Raw genomic sequence first — 20722 nt, 5'->3', positions numbered from 1 at the left:
CCACACTTCTATTTACTCATTCTCAGCCTGTGGCTGCACCGTCCCACAGGTCACCTCTAAGTGTCAAAGCTGGTGCTCATGTGGTGACAGCAGGAAGGGCACGGAGGGGTCAGGCTGATCTACATCTTGATACAAGGAAAGAAACCATTTTTCTCCTGTGTCTCACCAGTTTCCTACCCTGGGTTCATCTCCAGGCTCCCATATGCCACTGCACCCTTCCAGCTTCCACTCCTGCACACAATCCAGCTGGGAGTGCCACAGTGCACTGGGACAGGAGAACCATGGTCACAACTAAACCCACTTCTGTTTAGGTTTGGTGTTATTAAGTGTAAAAAACATCCTGTTTTTACAGGGGGCAATTGGTGAGAAACACAGCTAAATAACAATACTGGCAAGGGAGCTATTTCTTATATGGGACAGGCCTGGGGCTCCTGTGCTCCTTTCCACTGCCTCTGGCAGGGCCAAGGAATTCAAAATGCCTTTGACAGGTGCAGCTGCCCTGTGTGTGCCTTTGACTTGAACTTCAGCAAAGGGACAAACAAATACAGCAATCAAAAGGAGACTGTCCTCCACCCAATTCCTCAAAGAACTCTTGCTCAAGGAACTACTTGCTTTCATACCAGAAATATCCTTAAACTCATGTATATAGCAGAAATGAAAAAGGATCAAGCAGTGCCATGATTTCTGCATTAATATAATTAAATTCATTTCAAATAGTGTTGGTAGAGGCCACATTTCATGGTGCAGTTAGTCCACACGGATGTGCACCAAGCAGTGAAGTACTACACAAAATTCTACACAAGTTTAGGTTTTAGATTGTCCTCCCTTCTCATCCAAGCTCCTTGGGATAAAGGCCTCTCCTGGCACAGGGATAACCTCCCTGGAAGGTGAGGCTCAGTGGGCTGTAGGCAGTGTCAGGGCTTGTAAATACTTGTAAATCCCTGGCTTTTCTGGCTGTCTACAAAGTGCATAATAACACAATGAGGAAAAGGGCCATTTGTTCTAATACTGAAATATGCCATGTATCTTACCTCTTCAGAGTTTGCTGCTGGGGTCTGAACACAGCCATCAGCCCTGGGGCAGACCTAGCAGGTGCTGAAAAACACAAGGGGAGAGATTCACTGACCATAAGATCAGTATTGGGGAAAAAAAAAAAAAAAAGAGAACAAGTAGAAGAAAACTAAAGCACTAGGTAAGAAAACCCCGTGTCTTTTTTCCACCTTAAAATAAAGCAATTCTCCAAGGCTGATTTATTATTTTTTCTCTCTAGAAAACTGCAAATTCTAAAAAACCTTATCCATAGGGTCACTCACACTGCACACTAATTGAAGGATTCGTCACCATCCAAAATTACTGTGATATGTCAGTGCTCTGCTTGCTCCTTTTCTGTGGCACTGAAATCTCAATATGCAATTTCTGTATTTTCCCTCAACTATTCGAAACCAATTCCAAAACAAAACCAAATCCAAAAATCCACCTATTGATCATGGCTTCAATTGCAGTCCAGGACATCCAAGGGTATCTCAGCTGTGCCTGTAACTTTGGCTTTCATTTAGGAGCAATCCAAGGGGTTTAGGAGCTGGTGGAAACCACACCAATAAAAGCACAAAGTATCGTAACAGCTGCGTTTCTGACATTAGCGTTTATATAAATACAGCATCTTTCACACTAGGTCAGAAAACAGTGGGTATTTTTATAAAAATAAATCTGTTTTCTACAGCAAGCAAACCATTAGAGACTCTTCAGTTTGTGTGCTTCTCACCTCCTTAAAATTCCAGAAACAAGGGAAGAGCACATGCGGATGTATACACACACACACGTCAATTAGAAGAAAAATGCCAAGAAATGATTAATGTGGTATATCTGATACACTATGAAAGAATTAGTCACTTTAAAGAATAAAAAAAAAATGCCAAAAAGAAGGCTCTTTTGAGTGCATCCTGTACCAAAACACTCAGCAGGGTCTGAGAGAAAAAGAGAAATTTTTATTATTCTAAAATAAGAATATAGTTACATGTTTACAATGTAGCTGAGATGCTTTGTTGCTCTTCATCTTTTTTCAGAGCTAGCTACAAAGAAGCTTCCAATGCATCACATCCATGATTATGAAGATACTTAAAATCCCAGAAAGGGACTTATCAAATTACCCTCTGATTACACTGAATGTTTTACAGTCAGATCACTGCTCACCTGCATCCAGAACTTCATGCCAAAGGAAATAATTTGTGAATGAAAGAGCTATTTTGTCACAGGCAAAGTGCTTTATGCTTTGCAAATTCTTGGGAAAAGGAGGTAAATCCTCCACCTCCCAACCATGTTGCAACTCTAATAGGATTGAATGCAGGTGCTAAAATCATACTGGTTTTGTATCCAAGAGTCATAACTGAGATGCTTGTAAGTATGAAGGGCATGAGAAAGTTAGAAAAAAAATATTTGATTCAGATAAAAGGCTGCAGCTAAAACCTTGGAAATTGGATTTCTCTGCATCTCTGTCTGTACCCAAACCTTAGCAGTTCCTGGAGAGTGTGGGATTCAGCCTCTGGTTTCACTGGGTGGATGGCCCTCACCCAATCACTGTATTAAATATTTATTTGTCTATTCTGAAGCTAAGATTCACATTAGATTTCAGAGCATGACTACATTTGCAGTCAGTTATCATTGTTCCTTTACTAGATACTAAAGCCATGGAGCAGTGAATGAGCTTTAGGATGTCTCTAATTGTGGAAAACATTCTTAATAAATCAATCATGATTGCATTTTAAAAATTATTTTACAAGTGGTAAAGTATTAATAAAATAGTCAGAACTGACTGAAATACTTATTTAGTAAAACAAACTGTTTTACTAAATAAAAACAAAAAAACCCACCAAACTGTTTTTTTAAAAAGTCAAAAAACCCTCCAACCAAATGATGGCATGTTCTTAGACTAATTTCCAGCAATTTTATGCTGTTTGCCCCACATTAGTAGTTGTGTAAGCCGAAAAAGAAGGTTCTTAACTATTTTTTTGGTGCTTACTAGTATTCTAACTGTGGAGTCTTTTTCAATTATTCCAGACTATCCTCCCCTCACTATTTTATGTGATTTTTGAAAACGTTTATTTTAGGAGCTGCTTTTCCCCCAAAAGGTTTAATATTTTGTAAACATTTCCATGTAAAACATGCTTTTGCTCTCTGCATGTGTCTTACCCAAGCTGGCATTTAAAATAACGTTCCCAACTGGATTTCCAAGGGTCAGATGCAAGTTGGCAAGGCAGAGACAATGAGCTGATTATACCTTTGCGTTTGCTTTGGGGCGATTGTTTGCAGGCAGTGCAGCTGAAGAGTTAAAGCCATGTGCTGAATTTAAATCTATAAACATGAACGATGGTGCCAAGTTGGCAGCCAATCCTGCATTCAAAAGGAACGGGGCTCCCTGGCTGCCCCGAGGAGGCAGCAGGAGGAGGGGGAGCTGCTGCCTCCCCAGGCTGCACATGCCATGCCCCCAAACAGCCCCTGCTCTGCAGAAAGACTCTTTGCAACAGAACAAGAAAGGTCACAGCTTGCATTTCAATGAGCATATTAAAAGGAGATCTGGCATTATTTTATTCCTTCATAAGAAAATTCTCAGATCTCAAGCTACAGCTATAAAGATAAGTGGTTTTTGTAACTGAGTTAAAATCAGTCCAGCTCAAGCGGGGCTTACGGGTTTCAGGGAAATGGGCTGCAGTGAGGCAGCCTGGAAATGAGATGTCAGCTCCCAGCAAAACTGCAACAGTATCCTGCACAATGCGTTCAGACACACCATTTAAAATTCAAAATGCAGCTTGGAAGGAATTGAATTACACTGGATAAATCTATATTTCATTTCAAGAACTGTAAAAGGCCATACCTTCTCTAAAATTAGAGGATGAAAAACAAAGCTAAGGAAATGCTTTCTTTGGGAAAGACAGTCTTTTCTAGTATTTTAAGCTTTGATTGCAAGCTCTCAAAAGATCAGGCTGTTGGTGATATACCAAAGTTTTCAGGAGATATCTTTATGAGTGTACATTAAAGCTAAATGAACAGTTTCCAGTTTTTTGAATCCTAAAAGATGCCAACTCTTTGTCAGGCTGTACACAAATGAAGGTCTCCACACCATCTCTGGATCTAGCTAAGCAGGAAACATTTCAGGATGTAACCCAAACATATCTAAATAGAAACAGGAAGAAAAAAGAGCACCCAAACCCAAACCAGAAGGGAGATTAAGCTAATGCAATGTTTTCTGTTAAAGGACAAATGTCATCTTTTATTCTGCTGGACTCTTTTTCACAGAGGAGAAAACGCCAGCAGCACCCCAGTGCAGTGGTGAGCAGTGCCCTCTCACTGCCTCCAGACGCACGGACATTTGATTTGCTGCTGATTAGTGTGGGCAAAAGAGGGGGGGAAGCTGGCATCAAGTCACATCCTCCATCTTAGTCCCAGCTGGTACCAAGCTCCGAAGGAACAAAGCGACTTCAGACAGTGCGATCATATATTCATGACCAAGGAGAAATATAAAAACCAGCACGTTTGAATTCCTGACAACCATAGAAGAATAGTGCATTGGCATGTTGAATTTTTCCAGCCAGCCTTTGCTGACCTATAAACCTTTGTGACTGGAACAAATGCAAATAGAGCTGACTTGCCTCCCAAACTACTGAAGGGTATTCAAGCCCAGTTGTGTCTAACAGGCTAACAATAACCCACTGTCCCACCCATGCAAAACACACAGTCTGGGAAAAACAGCTTTAGAAAAGCACTTGACGGAGACATAAAGTGCAGACTATGCCAGAAAAAAAAAGCGCCATCTTTCTTTTTTTATACTTCACCTAAAATTCCACAATATAAAGTAATATGGAGTAAAGTTATCTAACTATTAAAAGAAGAGTGCACAGTTTTAAAAATAGGCTAGAAATTGGCAGCTGAAAAAAATCAGGAACTGCACTGTCTGAAGTCCCATCGGCTTCAGCCGCCAAATTTCATGCCCTAAAAGCAAAGTTACAGTAAATTACAAACTTAAAAAATGGTTGTATGCTTGTAGCAGTGGGGAACAAAGCAACACAGACCCCCTTATGGATCTGAAGGAGATCTCTTTATTGTAAAAATCAGCCCCTTTTTATACCTTGAATTTTAACCTAAATGAAACCAAACCGAGACTTAACTGAACAGAAAGAAGGCACCCATTGGCTGGCTCAGCTGCCATGCTGCATGCCACGCATCCTCCCAGCCAATCAGCTTCCTGCTCGTACACTGTCCATGTGTTCTTCCAGCCAATCCCAATCTCACTTCCAGCTGACTCTCTCCTCGCCCATAATGGCCTCTCGCCTCCCAACCCACTCCCATGCCTGCAGCTCTGCCTTTCCCATGGCACCTTCTCCTGATCACAAGCCTTAACCACTCCAATCATTCTGACCTCGTATCCTACACAGGCTAACCAACTGCATGCCAGCACTGAACTACACTACACTTCAGCAAAAGTGTATCCAGAGTAAAAGGTCTGCTTGACTACAAATATTCCAGGATATTTAAGTGATCACTATTCCTGTGGTTTTACTCAGTGAGTGGAAATAACTGAGATGGTATTGAGTACTCTAGCTTCCATGCAGGCCCAAAAAAAACTTCAGGCAAGGAAGATCCAACTCTCCAAGACACAGTAACCCAACAAAATCTTTTTGAATCAGAGAAAGCAAATAAGGCACCACTGCAAGGCATTTACTCAGTGAAACAAATAATTAGTCTTCATGAGGGAGCTAAAACAGGGAAGTGGGTGGCTCTTTTCCAAAGTATTTGCATGCCCTTGCTATCCTTGTATTTGACTGAGTACAGGTCTGTGACTGAATGGGACCAAGTAGCCTTCCCTTGGTCCACCTTCAGCCCAAGTCGCTGTGCAGATGGAAAGGCCTGAACAAGAGCACAGGAATGCAGGGGAAACACGGTGCTACCTCAGTGCTCCTGCTGCATTAGGCAGAGCCACTAGGGAGGGAGTCTGGCCCCAGACTTCCACCTGAGCACTTTCACCTTATCAGACAAATTTGTGTGTCTAATTTATCCTCCCTTAATTCAGCAATTCATCCATCTAATTCCCTAAAGCTGTGGATGTAAGCAATGAAGGAAAAGGAGCACCCCACGATGAGCACTCAGATCACCAGCTCACTGCTGGGCTGAGCAAATTCCTGGTCTGGAACTGAGCTTTAGTCCCCAGCTCTCACCTTCCTAAAGCAGGAAGGATCCAGCTCAGAGCACCAGCCCTCTGAGCAGATGCCATGAGTCTTTTTGCATTCAGCAAACTACTTGCGTGTCTAAAATTGATTGTGTGCAAATGCTTGGATTCTGAGCATGACAGATACATTTTTGAAACTTTTTCAACATCTGGCTTTTAAGAACAGAGTGTTAAGGAAAGCTGAGAAGATTTGTCTCAAGTTTCCATTAAAGCGCGTATGACATACAACCATTTCATAAACATTCCCCCATTCCCTCATGAAAAAAAAAACCAGACAACTGGCAGCCAGAATAGCTTAAAAGATACCACAAAAAGAGAAGCTCACATTTCCATCACCTGGGAGAAAAAGGTAAGGCAGAAGCCTTGCAAGAGGCTACTGAATTTGCACAGGAAGAGGGAAGTCTCTCCTGGACCAAACATCAATGTCTGTGCACACTGGGAGGTCTAAAGCAGAGTGTGGCTGCATGTGGAACCACTTCAGAATCCCTGCCTTACATGCAGGGACAGATGCTAAAGATGTCCAAAATAAGTAACATATCTGTGGGGAATTCCCAGCAATGAACTTAAAAACCTGCCATTCTGGCATGTTCCTTATGAAAGGAGATCCATATCCCCAACTCTCTTGGACACTCAGGAGATTTGGGCTTGGAGCAGCCCACAGGGTGTTTAGGCTGGAATTCATCCCATGAGCAGCAGCTGCCTCTGTTTGGAACCAAGAGTGACTTTTGAGCTGCTTGTGCAGCCAGAAGAACAAGAAACAACAACAGGAGTTGTCTTCTTAAGTGACAGAAGGCATTCTGCACCTCTAGAGCCATTACAAGAGGATCCTAGATGTCCTCAAGATGTAACATGCAGAGGCTGAAGCTTTCAATCCATAAGTTTTCATTATAAAGCAAAAACACATCCCAAAAATAAATTATATTCCACCACACTGAAATTGAACATTGTGCAACAAAAGCAGGTATTTAATTGAAAGTCACTGACAGTTGTCTCTTCCTTGTGTTTCTGCATAACTGTATTTTGTTTTTAAATACTTTTTCAGTGGTATTGGTATTGATCCTAATTTGTCTGGATTTGCAGCATTTATAGGCATTATGCAGCTGAAGCCTGTAGAAAGACAAAGAGGAGAACATGAAAGGCACATCTTCCTTTGGTTTTTTCATTCCATGTTTGCTAAAGGTGTTAGTGTTGCAGAGTGTCAGCAATATTCTGCCCTGCGATGAAATCAAGAATGAAGCCAAATTACCATTACTCTAGCTTAGAAACAACTAACAGATAGTTCTGCAAAAACATAAATATGTGAAAAAGGGTGTTTTACATTTAATGTGATGCAGCAAATTTATTCTGTGGATTAAAGTTTACCTCTGAAGCATACCTTAAAATGCACAGCTTTTATGGATGTGCTACAATGTGAAAAACAACTATACTTCTTTTTTTTAAAATTTTCCTGCTACAATTCCAAGGACTTGAAGGGTCACATGAGCTTCAAAAGCATTAACTTATCTAAAACTTTCATCTTATCCTTGCTAACTTTTGAAATATGGAAGCAGGCGAAGCACAGTTGAAAGGTGAGCTCCCAGCTGTGGCGCTGCTCCGGCACGGGGCTGCAGGATGTCTCACACATTTGTTAGAAACCTTTCGGAAATGCACGGGCTCTGTTTACTCCAACCAATCAAATCTGACACGGAAAAGCCTCTTCAGTCTCTCCTGGGTCAGGGCACTGCTCCATGCACCCCCTGGCTCTCAGTTCACATCAGCTCCTCCAACCAGTCATTCCCAGCACTGTTTGCTGTGGGGTGGAACACATCTCCCAAAGGTCTGCTCCACTGGACAGCTCCGTGACTGATCACAAGTAAAGCCAATAAAGTAGTGGTAAACACCACGGTTCCCTTCATTGTATTTTTTGTGTCCTTGCTCTTTTTTGAAAGCACTGAAAATTCTTATTAATGCCAAAACCAGACATGACAAAGCCATTTAGTCTTTCCTACCTGTGGACCCACAGGGGATACTATGAACACCTAGCCAGAAGAGCTTGAATTTACATGACACTTCACATACATGTCATGTCTTACATGAAGCTGAAAAGTGGGGGAAAAAAGGCCTTCATAGCATTTTTTTTGAAACAGAAGAATTTATCAGTGATCCCTTTTGCCCTTCTGAAAGAAGAATACCTGAGTAGGTGCTTTGGTCAACTGAACTTTAAATTCAGCTAAATGGCCTCTTCAGTCCAAGGGTCTCCTGATTAAATTTCTTTATATAAGATGGGAAGATCATCAACAGTAGAGATTAGATGTACTACAAAAAGGTACTAATCAGAATGCTGTGAGTGCTGTAAAAACATCAGCAAGCTAGGAAGGCCACAGATGAGACAAATGCAAACCCAGCACTAGGAGAATGGTAAGCTCAAGAATGAACTCAGAAAACCAACCACCTTTTGGGTCCACTGTCCTGAAATTCTTGGCCAGTGGTTTTCTATTCCTAGCAGGCTGTTGCTTTTTTTGAATCCCAAAGGCAGCAGAGATTTTCCACCCATCACTGTATGAAGATGGCCCAGGGTGAAACTGGGCCCATAATCACAGGACCAGCAGAGGCAGAAATGCTGAAGGACAGACACTTGAGAAAGAACATTTATGGAGAATTACATTTGTTGTTGGCAAGGCAAGCCAGAGTTGATTTGGTGTTAATAAGGTCCCAGTCCAATGGTGTAGATGAACCAAACAATTATCAGAGGAACAAATCAAAACCACATACCTTTGGACACTTCTTTTACTAACTCACAGCTACAACACTACCACCATGTCTTGGTTATACACAACAGAACAGCCCTGAGACCTTAACTCAGTGCCTGCCCTTGACTCAAATGAAGCACATGAGAGAACTGTCCCAAAGACCCAAAGCGGGGATGCCTCTGTTTCCATTTTCCTGCAGACACTAACTCCAGCCTGGAGTGGACTCAATCATTCCAGAGCTACTGACCCACAAAGTGCCTTGCCAAGTGGGAGAGCTTCTCCAGCTTTATTGACACATGAGGAGTACCTGTGCAGCCTAACATCCTCTGGGGCTTCCAGCCCATACATCTTTATGCTCCTTTTAGAATTTTCTGCGCTGTGGATTTGGGAGTCTCCTTTCTTTACTAAGAAAATTATCTCTGACAGACAGTTTAAGCACATCTGATTAGTAAATGTGAGGAATCATCCCTGTTCCTGTGCTCCTGCGAGCTGGCAAATTTTCTCATTCACTCACTGCTCAGCTTTAGTTTAACTCATCCCTATTTGAACAGAAGAGCATTATCCCACTGTTGAGGGGTTAGGATTTTTCCTTTAGTTTCTTTCTCTCATGAAATTTTGTCCCATCTGCTGCTTAGAAACAAAAACGACCGGTACTTAAGAGAGACACAAAACTTGGCCAAAGTGGGAGAAGGGTGCAGCTGGCTGCTCTCTTGACTGGGGGCTTTTCTCTTGAGAAGGGCAGAGTTACTGTGAGATTTTGGCCTGGGGGTAAGGGGTTGGGTTGAGCTGAGCTTGGCTGAGCTCCTCTCACTCTCTTGCCATCTGCATTGGGGGAGAAAGGTTGAGCTCTTGATTACTACAGGGAGAATTCACTGCCATGACCAGAGCTCAGCCCTGTATTGCTTCTTCCTTACTGTGGGCGAGCCTTTGCTCGTACAAGTGGCCATTGGACCGCGACCTTCTGAACTACCTCACTAGGAAGGACCCTCACCATCTACACCATTGGACTGGGACCTTATTAACACCTTACCCCACTAGAAAGGACTCTCACAGTCTACTCGGGTGCCTCAGCGGAAAACCCGGGTCCAGGAACGCCTCTGAGGGGGCCGTGTTTGTGAGCCCGGCTGCCGCTCCCCAGCCGCTTCTCTGCCACTGCCCTGGGTTTCTCACTACGCTGTGACCCCACATTCCCTGCCTGCCAGGACACCCACGGCTCCTGCTACAGCTGTGGAGTTTCTCTTACATTTTGTTTGCTGCTCCAGGCCCTGCCCATCCCTGTTGTTCCAGCCGCCGCTCCAAGGTTCCCGCTATGGTTGAGGCCATGAGGGCACTGGGACCGCTGCCCCTGCGGGTTTGCCGAGGAAACCCCGTTTCCATCCCGCCTGCCATGGCCCACGTGCAGAGAGGCGCTCGCGCCACAGCGCCCCCTGCAGCCGCGGGGGAACCATTGCAGTCACCCTGTATTGTATTGTGGGGCACCCTGTGGCAGGAAGGAATGGTGGATCTGAATCCATGTTCTCAGAAGGCTAATTTATTATTTTATGACACTATAATATATGAAAGAATACTAAACTAAACTATACTAAAGAATACAGAAAAGATATTACAGAATGCTAAAATGATAATAATGAAAACTCGCGACTCTTTCCAGAGTTCTGACGCAGCTTGGCACTGATCAGTCAATGAGTGAAAACACTCACACCAGAAACCAATGAAACAATCACCTGTGGTAAACAATCTCCACACATATTCCGCATGTGAGCACAACACAGGAGAATCAAATGAGATAAGAATTTGTTTCCTTTTTCTCTGAAGCTTCTCAGCTTCCCAGGAGAAAAATCCTGGGCGAAGGGATTTTTCCAGAGAACGTGAATGCCACAGCCCTGCCCGGCCAGGAGCCAGCAGCGCCCCTGCTGGCTGTGCCCAGAACTGCACCACAGGGGAAGTGCCACAGCCAGGAGAGGCTCGGACTGGGTTTGTCTGACACTCCTTTTCCCATATTTTGCCTGGTTGCCCCTTAATTTCAAAGTAATAATAATTCCAAGGGAAGGAAGTAATATTTTACCATTCTAAGAGAGGTTCCTGCCTTCTTTGGCAAACACCTGTCTTTGAAATCAAGACACCCATGTTGGGACAAAGAGAGTAAATCTGATCCTCAACACAGTATTCTGTTCTGAAATAAAAAGTTCAAATTATAAATAATTCAAGATTTGAATTCTGCATCTAATTCTATGCAGACAGGCTTGTTTAGAGGAGGTGCAAAGAACAGGTAAAATAGATAAACAAGGACTGTATATAGGACTTCATCCAAAGTCAGCCTCAGAAATTGCTTAGCATTTGGAGAGCACTTTAACTCTGAGGTAGTTGGGTTTCCTTCCTCAGTCTAAAAACTGAAGGTTATTTGTACCAATCCATTCTGGAGAGCGGCCAGCTGTCATATAAATGTGTGCACACCTGGTAAACCTCTTGTATAAAAGGGACAATTCATACTGACACTGCATTTCTCAGAATATTATAAGCAAGAACCTGACAGAAGTATAAGCGAGTAGTAAATTTTACAAGGGACAGTGAGAGAAGGTATTCCTTCAGGAGGAGTGCCATGGAAGAGTTTTGCCACAGGATTTGGGGTGTGAAGGCATTTTGGAGCAAGAGGTATTGAAGTTCTGTCAGATCGAGTTAAAGATATATCATGGTTAAAGATATAAAAGCATGGATCTCTGTATAAAAAAATAGATGTTTAACAGGTGCAGCCAACTTAAAAGCAGTGATTTCCCATAAATTTAAACAGCAAAACTTAGGGGGAAAAAATAAATTTTTACACTTCTGATCAGATCATCAACATTTATACCTTTGATAACTCTAACATGTTGTAGTAAAAATCCTGGGTTTGACTTCTTTTTGTTTTGCATTTGATGCAACCCCTGCAGCTTGCAGCAGACACTCTGTGTCACAGACAGTGTTTTCTTTGGAAAAAAAAGTTAAATTGGTTAATTTTTTAAGTTTACTTTAGTGCACTAGTTTCCAGGAAAGTATTTTCTTCGTTACATTTGGTAATATTTTTCTAAGAGCATATTTATTCTTGATAGTATTATACATAGCATTTCCCTTGGGCCATTTGTCCTTATTTTGTAAGGCAAAGGGGACAATATAATTCTTTGGAAAAATGATTTGCTGCATCTCCCCAGGACAGCAGTACATCTCATTCTTATCTCCAGCATGGGCAGCAGCACAGAAATCCTGCACTGCTTCCATCAATCACAGGTGATCTCAAGCATCTTCCTCCAGGCTGCACTTTCTTCTGTGCCAACTATAACATAAGCACCCTTCATTAGTCAGCCCAAAGGTCAATTTTGGGAAAGATGATGGCATGCAGAATTGTGAGTGCTGGAGCCAGGATTCTTTTCTCATGAGCCCCAGACCCATTACAGTAGGGTAAAAAACTGTGTTTACCTAGTCATACTACACTGGTGCCACCAGTTCCTACTTGAATCCCATGACAGTGGGAGAGCAGATGCTAAAATGGTTTATACTGAGAAAGCTAAGGGATCTGGAGGAATAGTGTGTTGTCCTCTTACAGGGGCAGTGGTTCAAGTTTTGCTGTTGGCTTCAATGAAAGTAGGATCCAATCTTTTAAATTCTAGTCTTTAGGAACTTGAAATAAATGTTAAGATATCTGCACAATTATTATGAGACTACTTGTGTGTGACAAGGGAGACAAGTCTTTTGATTATTCAGTCCATTAATTAAAGATGTTGCTTGTGTTCTGATGCTTTCTCCAATATTCCCAAAAGTAAGTTCATGACTGAGGTGAAAGACTCTTATTTTTAGAAACACGGTCAAACCCCGTGTAAGCAGCAGCACTGTCACAGCATAGAGTGAGAAGCACACAAGGTTATATCTGAGCTGTACAAAAGGGTTGCCTGGCCAAACCATTTGGAACGGATCATTAGGAATCTCCAAACGCTGCACTGAACAGCCAAGCAACACAATCTCCCTGATTGTTCTGCAAGGGGCAGTGTGAGCCTGCCTGAGAGGCGGGGGCAGTTCCCACGCCTGCCCTGGGCTGCGCTAAATCACCTCTCTTGCTCCATGTCCCCGAGCTCAGGCTCCGTCACCGTGTGCTCAGGACACCCCTCTAGTAGGGGGGATGCATTTTGTATGCCTCATTGCCCTGGCAGAAGGGGCTGTTAATAAAATTTTCTGTAAACTAGCCTCACATTTAAGAGAAGCATTTTACCTTCCAGGCTGTTCACTCACAGATGACAATATAGAATAAATTTAAATTACTTTTTTGGGAGATTGTGACAGATCACACTAGAAACAACTGAAATCAAGAGCAAAATAAAAGAATTCACACACTGACCCAAATTAATTCCCCAAATAAATACATGAGTTATGTCCCTCCTTATTCCAAGAATCAATTTATTTAGTTACTGCCAATGCTGGGAAGAGCACAAAAAATACATATGTACTCCACATAACCTTCTTGATTGTTTTATATTCAGACTTCCAGACATACTTCATACTTTTATTTAGTTCCAAAATGAATCTACCTACATAGCTGTTTTTTTTTTTTGAGGAAACTAAAATATTGGTATGCTATTATCTTCTGGATGGTTTCAACTGCTGACTTAAGTGCCTTTTAACTTAACATTTCTGTACACTTCACTAAGATCCTTATCAGTATGTCAAGTACAGAAATAGCTCTAAAATCCCTTCTGGACTAAGATGGGAAGTTCTGCTTCTGCACATTAAATGTGGGAGTAGCAAAACCAGAGTACATGGAACAAGAAGAATGGTTTTCCTTCTGAATTTTATTTAGAAATGTTTAAATTGGAAAAACATAAGTGGAAATGGAAGTGATAGTTTTTAAAATAATTTTTAATTATAACTTCCTAAATATCCAGGAAGTTCTATTATTCTGACACCTTGTATTCAAAGGCAATCTAACAAGTGGTGCCACAGGTGACATAATTAAATTAATCATCAGTACCATCAGGGATGGTAGTTTTCTGTGAGATGGGCATATCTTATTGTACCAATGCCCACTGTAAGTGGGTCTCTAAAAACACATTTTTGGCTCCAAACGCTCTGTGAGGCTGATCAAAATCTTGTATTATTTTGATTTTTCAATAGTTACACCCTTTGACTCCACTGTGAGATTGGAAATGTTTACATACTAAAACAGAGAGTGAGAAAAAGCTGCCCTAATGTAGATTCCTGTCCATGGAGCAGTGTGGCTATCACAAGAGCCTGTCCCTAGCACTTAGGCTCTCAGAACAGTGGGAAACAGCCTTAAGAGGGGCCTGAAAAGTCTGGAGACACATCTGGGATATTGTCCCACTTGAAAATGCAGTCCTTTGATATTGAAATGCAAGAAAACAGCTATGTTCTACTCAAAACAGTGGGCGAGAGAGAAAGAATTGACAAAATACTCAAACTGAGTAAAACAACAAACATATTTGCTGTGTTCTCTCTGCTCCACATACCCTTAGAACCACTGAAAAAGAATAGACCTTTCTGTCATGGAAGAAAAGAGCGAGCCAGAAAGGACCAATAAAATCAATTACAGAAAGAATCACAAAAGATTTCAGGTGAAATAAAAAAAAAAAAACCCAGAGTTACCTAATTTGAATCTACCTTCTCATAAAGTTTCTTACTTCCAGTGAGGAAGAACAACAATCCCATCTGTGCCTTCCTGCATCACGTGTGTAATCCACACAGCTTGCTTTACTTATGGGAGATACCAGACCATGTGAAAAGCAAATGCTGGGATTCCCTAACTTGCCTGATACTGTGGTAAATTGTTGTCCTGTCCTAATCAAATTAAAAAATGTTTCCTAATACTGAAAAAAAAAAAAATTTAGTCTTCTTGATTATAATCACAACAAAAGTCGTGTTCTGGAAAGAGTATGTGCCAAAAACAAAACCTGTACAATAGCTGTATATAAAGTTGGGAAAAAGGACCTCTTCTAATCCGTTCTTTAGCTTAAAAATATTACTAAAACATATTCAACACTTTCAAAATGGCAATAAAAAATACTTTGCCTTAGGTGAAAGCTCTTACATGGTTACTGTTTATTAACTTCACAAGAACCCACAAGAAAGGCTCTGCTGGGCTGGATCTGCCCAACTTTGGCACAAAATGTCGTACTAAAGAATTTAAAGATGGCAAGTGTAGAAACACCAAATAAAAAGTTTGTATTTGGGACTGTGGCTGAATAATAAATAATAAAATAATAAATACCATTTCTGTGAGGGAGGAGCACCCTTTGAGAGCACAATTTTGTCCAACATCTTTTGATAATATGCAGTGGGAGGGGCTAAGAAAAGGGAAGATAGAGACTGGGAGGTGAGGGAACAGGAGGGAGGAAATGTTCAAGCCTGTCTGTACTGGCAGCTATTACATAAGGGCAGCAAGCAGGCAGGTATGTCTGGAGAGCTCAGTGTTTCAGGGCACAAGTGAAAGGGCAGTTGTGTCCTGCACTGCTGTCACTTCTGACTTGGTGGTCCAATACCTGACACTTGCTTCAAAAGCAGCTGAATCTCCTACAGAGTATAGAAAGATTTTTTCAAATAGATGCTGAAGCTGATTGTAACATCTCAACCTCAAACATAAGGCATTCAAATTAAAAGGGCATGAGCTCCTCTTCATATCGCTTTTCCAGAACAGAAGAGAAATGAAGTGGCCAGAAGAGAGCAACAGAAGGGGGAAAGAAATTTATTTGTTCGAATACACCGTTTATCATGCTTTAATTAAATACAGCTCAGGAATTTCCCCAGAGTTGTACAGGGAGGACCAGAGTGCTTGTGATGGACATTTAAGATTCACATTTAAGATTCAGTACTGTATCTTTTTATCAGCACAGCATTCCCTAAACAGGGCACTAAATTAACTTCCAGGGGCTGACTACGATTGTTGCTTCACCCCAGTTCGCCCCAGCCTGCTCTGTCCCACCTAACAGTCTGTAACATTATCTGGATTTTTCTGTCATTTAAGTCATCCTCAAGCTGTTTATTGCCTAAATTTTGATCTTTATGAAACATGGAGAAAATACTGTCTGTCACAAAGATGTGTGAATGCAGTAAGGACCAGTCTGTATCCCCTCCATGCTCAGGTCATGGCCAGCGGCAAAGATTCACAGTTGGACTGAACCCAGCAGCTCACCAGCTCTGCTCACAGCAAAGAAGGGAGGCAGCAGGAACTGGCAAGTCAAAGTCTCTGAGACTATTCCCTTCTTTCCAGTTTGTAGGAAAGGCAGAGAGGGACTGGCTTCTGACAGTCATGGAGACTTTTTCATGAAGAGACAGATGAATCATATCATGCAGTAAATGCCACCAGGGAAGTTGGGAGCTGTGGTTCCTGCAAACTCCATGCATTTTCTCAGACTCTTCTCCTCAAGCTCTCCACACTTAATTCCATTGGTTTACGTGTGCCTGGACCTTTTTCCTGTGCCAGCAGGTATCTACTCCCACTGTGACACACTGTAGACTATGTCCTCTCCTCACTTTCACACAGATTACAGACACTTATTACATATAAACAAAACCATGCTATGCAATTGATGATCCTCTTTAAGCACTGCATTTCTATGGAAGAGGACTGTAATAAAAATATATAAATAAACCACAGAGGGGTATTAAAAATTATTTCTTGTTGCTATATTTATTCAATACTCTAATAAGCTTTTTTACATACTGCACTGTGATGTAATTTCTGTCTCCATAACATTGTGTTTCCATAGCTCAGGTTAAATTTCTCTTGAGCTTAATTGGAGTTTTTGCTTAGCAAGAACATGGGGATTGGCCAAAGTCCTGAGTGATAGGAATTGTAGTATGCAGTGACCTCCAGTTCTGCTGCAGCACCTCATTCTTACTGCCCTGTGCAATTTTCTCCTCCCTTTAGCAGGAATGTTTTTAAACTTAAGCTCTTCATTTCCAGTTCCAGTGTCAAGGGACTAAATTTGAAAGAGCTTTGGCCTTCATTAGCACATCATCAGTACTAACAAAACCACAAGCAACAAAAAAAGCACATCAGCATGCTTTTCAGCACCGGCACTGGCTGACGTCTCCTCCTTCCCTGAGCTTTTTGTGTGTTGTGGGATTTTTTTGTTGTTGGTTCTTTAATCAGTGAAACTAGACTATTGAGCTTTGGGAAGAAAAAGAGAGCCAGTCCTTTCATTTTATAATTAGTGGAAATTCAGTAGGAGCATTAACAGCTGTCTCTTTCAAAGACGCGCTCAGCATCATCTATGCAGGAGTTAGAGCACAGACCCGGGAGAAATAGCAGCAGCAACACGTCTCACATCCACACTGGTGACACCCAGGCCATCGGTTCTGGCTAAGGGACAGCCCCAGCCTGTCCTTTGGCCAGGCTAATGGCTTTGTTTGGCTCTTTGCAAGAACATAACTTTTCATTTTTTACTTTCTGCTTAACAATGTGGAGGAGAGAACGCATGAGAGAAGCAGACAGAAAGACAGACAGAGTGTCCCACATGATGAGATCAATTAGGCAATCATTTTGGACATGTTCAGACAAAGAAGGTGGTCTCCTTGGAAACTGCAATCACATGCACACACACTCAGAATAACTTCTCCCACATTCTATTCTCTGCCTGGTACAACAAACTTGGATGTAAGCTCCGGGGGACAATCGCACACCCCATGTTGACAGACCCGTCAGCATTGCCAATGCCACAGAGCCGGCCCCCTGCTCGCCCCGCCGACAGACTCACCAGGGACTGAAGGATTAAAAACCTTATCAGGAGGGTGACAAGGAGGGGCCAGGCAGAGCTACCGGTGTTTAAAGACAAAAATTACAATTTTATACCATTCTGGAAAGCAAAACGGTATAAAAATACCTCTTCAAATCTTGAAAGGCTTCAGGGAACTCTTCAGAAAACTCTCAAACATCAAATCTAGCAGTTGGACAAAGTTACATGCCTGGAATGAAATACTAAGCTTACAACTGGGATAAAGAAAAAAAAAATCCAGCTAATTAGTAATTTTTTTTTTGACTTGAAAATAAAGGAAAAAGTTTATATCCACATATGCAAAAAAATTTCTTCAGACACCACTGTTCTTATTTACCAAAGTATTTTACTACTGAAATAAAGAAAACCCCATCCCCTTCTGCAAGACTGAGATATAATCTTTTAAGTTTTGAGCAATGAAGTCAGACATTACAAAAACTGGCCTTAACTGTGTTAACTTTTGTACTGACAAAAGGTGGCTGTTTGAAAGAGAGAAGAGCAAGGTTAAAGTATTTTTTCAAGAAAGTACAACTATATAAGGTTAGACTCCTCCCAAACACAATGTTTCTGAGTCTTCTGTAACATTAGAAGACATCCTGGAGTTTTTACCATATTAAACAACCTTGACTGTACTCATTTCTTTGTATTAAAGCTCTCTCTCACTAGAGTGTAATACAGTTCAATTAATATAAGAGGGATATGGCACAGGGTACTGAGACCAAAGTCTGGAACACAGTTTAAAGTAACAATAGGTGAAATATCTGCCATTGTAATACAGCTTCAATTAACCTCAAAATGAACTTCACTTTTTCAGGCAAAAAGACAAAATTTTGTAATTGGAAGCTTTAAAACCAAGCAGTGCCAACACAAGCAGTGAGAGAGCCAACTAACCCTGGAAGAGAAGAGATCAGTTACCGGAGCTCCCGTTTCACCCTGTGCAAAAGTTCCATCTTGGAACTCCTATGAGAAAAATTTGGAAATTAATGCAAAATAAGAAGGTCTGACACACATATAGGACTGCAGCTACCAGTGGAGCCCAAACCTGCCTGAGCAGCTCTGAACTCATCAGCTCATTGTTAACACTGGCACTAACAATGAAGGAAGATGAATCGGTCCCACACTCTGCACCAGTAATTACCCTGGTAAGGACATTGCTTTTTCAAATGGACCTCCAGATGCCATACTACGTTTTTCCTATCTGAAAGCAGATGCAAATTACAGCACAATTATCACAAATGTTTAAAAATCTACAAAATATAGAGAAAACTGATCCAAATTGAAAATTCGAGCTAAAGCTGTGCTTTACAATCAGTAGGTCTAATGGAAAGGTTTACAGAGGATTCTCTCCCCATTCTGCTTCCCAAGGGAAGCATTAAAAAGGAGGGAGCACACTTATCCTCTCCTTCTGCAGAACAGCTTTTTGCAAAAGGTATGTGTATCAATTTCTTTCTGAACCTAAGCCCAGGACTCCTTGTGAGCATATTTTTCTTGCAAATCAAACTGCAAAAGCTCTATTTCTCTAGAGATTCAGCTTCATGACTTCACCTGCTGAGTTTTGCAACTACAACACATCCTGCCTCTACACTCCAAGGGAACAGGATTAAGAGCACAAATTCCTAAGTTCATAAAACTACAAAGAAAGAATTTTCATCCAAGTAAAAAAGGCCAAAGGTCCAAGGTTCCTACTGGCTTCAGCAGGAGCCTTTTGGGCTTCTGAGATGCCCCAGTCCCTGACCCAACCTTTGCTTAAGATGTCACAGTGCATGTCATTTGTCACCTCAAAACTAGTACAGGGCATTGCTATGTAGGGATTCACTGAAGGGGATTCTTGGTCCAGTTTTACAGAGCCAGATCTGCCCACAGAAGATAAAACTGCTTGTTGGATCTGGCTTTTAACAATGAAAATCTCAGAAGGTGAAGTATAAATTCAAATTATTGTTTTCAAAATTTGTAATTTTAGGTATTTTACTCTTTTGCCCTGATTTAATGGAAACATTTTTCATATAGAATGGTGGAAATAAAATCTAAAAACTATAGCACTCCCTTTAATCTCCCCAGTGCAGTTGGTCATGTGAAGGATTTGAGTTGTGCACAAGGGTGACCCACCCATTTCAGAGATGCTTTGATTCAATCTGCTGCTCACAGATGAGTCACTTGGGCAGATGCATCAAAGGCATTTTCAGTGTTCTGCTTGGCAATCTGCTGCCTTACATTAATACAGGAGGGAAACACTCTGAGTCCAACCTTTGTGCAGGGATGATGCCACAGCTAAAGCAAAGGTCTCCATCTCGGGGGCTGATGCAGCCCTGTGGAAGCTCTGTCTCACATCATCTCTTAGATGGAAATCTGGGCTGCCAGGCTTCTTTATGCTCCCCATTCTCCTCTCAATGGCTCACTCAGAGAGATGGAAACGTGACATTGACACTGTGGTGGGATCACTGCTTTTCCTTAATCACAGACACGTGGAGAAACGTGAAATGGGCTCAGCAGGCTGTTGGTGTTGCCAAAGAGCCAGTCAGATGCTTTCTTGGACAGCCCTCCTAGAGCTTGTGATGAGTCTGTGATGAGTCACCTGGACATGGTTCACTCCTATCCTCTAGTACAAGCTTGCTAAGAGTTCTGCAGCACTGGCCCAGGTAACCTGATCAGGTTGCCTTCTGCTGCTTTCATTTTCTTAGACAGAAGAAAATCAAGGATATTCTGATTTACGTCCAAACAGAATTTTGTGTTGCTTCCCAGATAAGGAAAATTGAAGGTGCCTAATTCTGGATTCTGAGATTGTGTTTACTGAAGGCAATGGGAAAAAAACCCAAACTCCATGTTTCAGTAAGCACTGGATCAGGCAAAGAGACCTTCTAAAGTGGCATATCAAACCAGAAATATATGAGGGCCAATTTTTCTTTTAAAAAGTTAAGCTGTGAGCTTTTAGTTACAGAAAGCCACTTGACAATGCACTTGAACAGATACAGAGATGGGAGCTGAATTCCAGAAGGGGTGTTCTCCTTTGCTTTTAAAGACAGAGA

Source organism: Melospiza georgiana, chromosome 4 (assembly GCF_028018845.1).
Source record: "Melospiza georgiana isolate bMelGeo1 chromosome 4, bMelGeo1.pri, whole genome shotgun sequence".
Classification (NCBI taxonomy): Eukaryota; Metazoa; Chordata; class Aves; order Passeriformes; family Passerellidae; genus Melospiza; species Melospiza georgiana.
Note: the sequence above shows the minus strand (reverse complement) of the source record.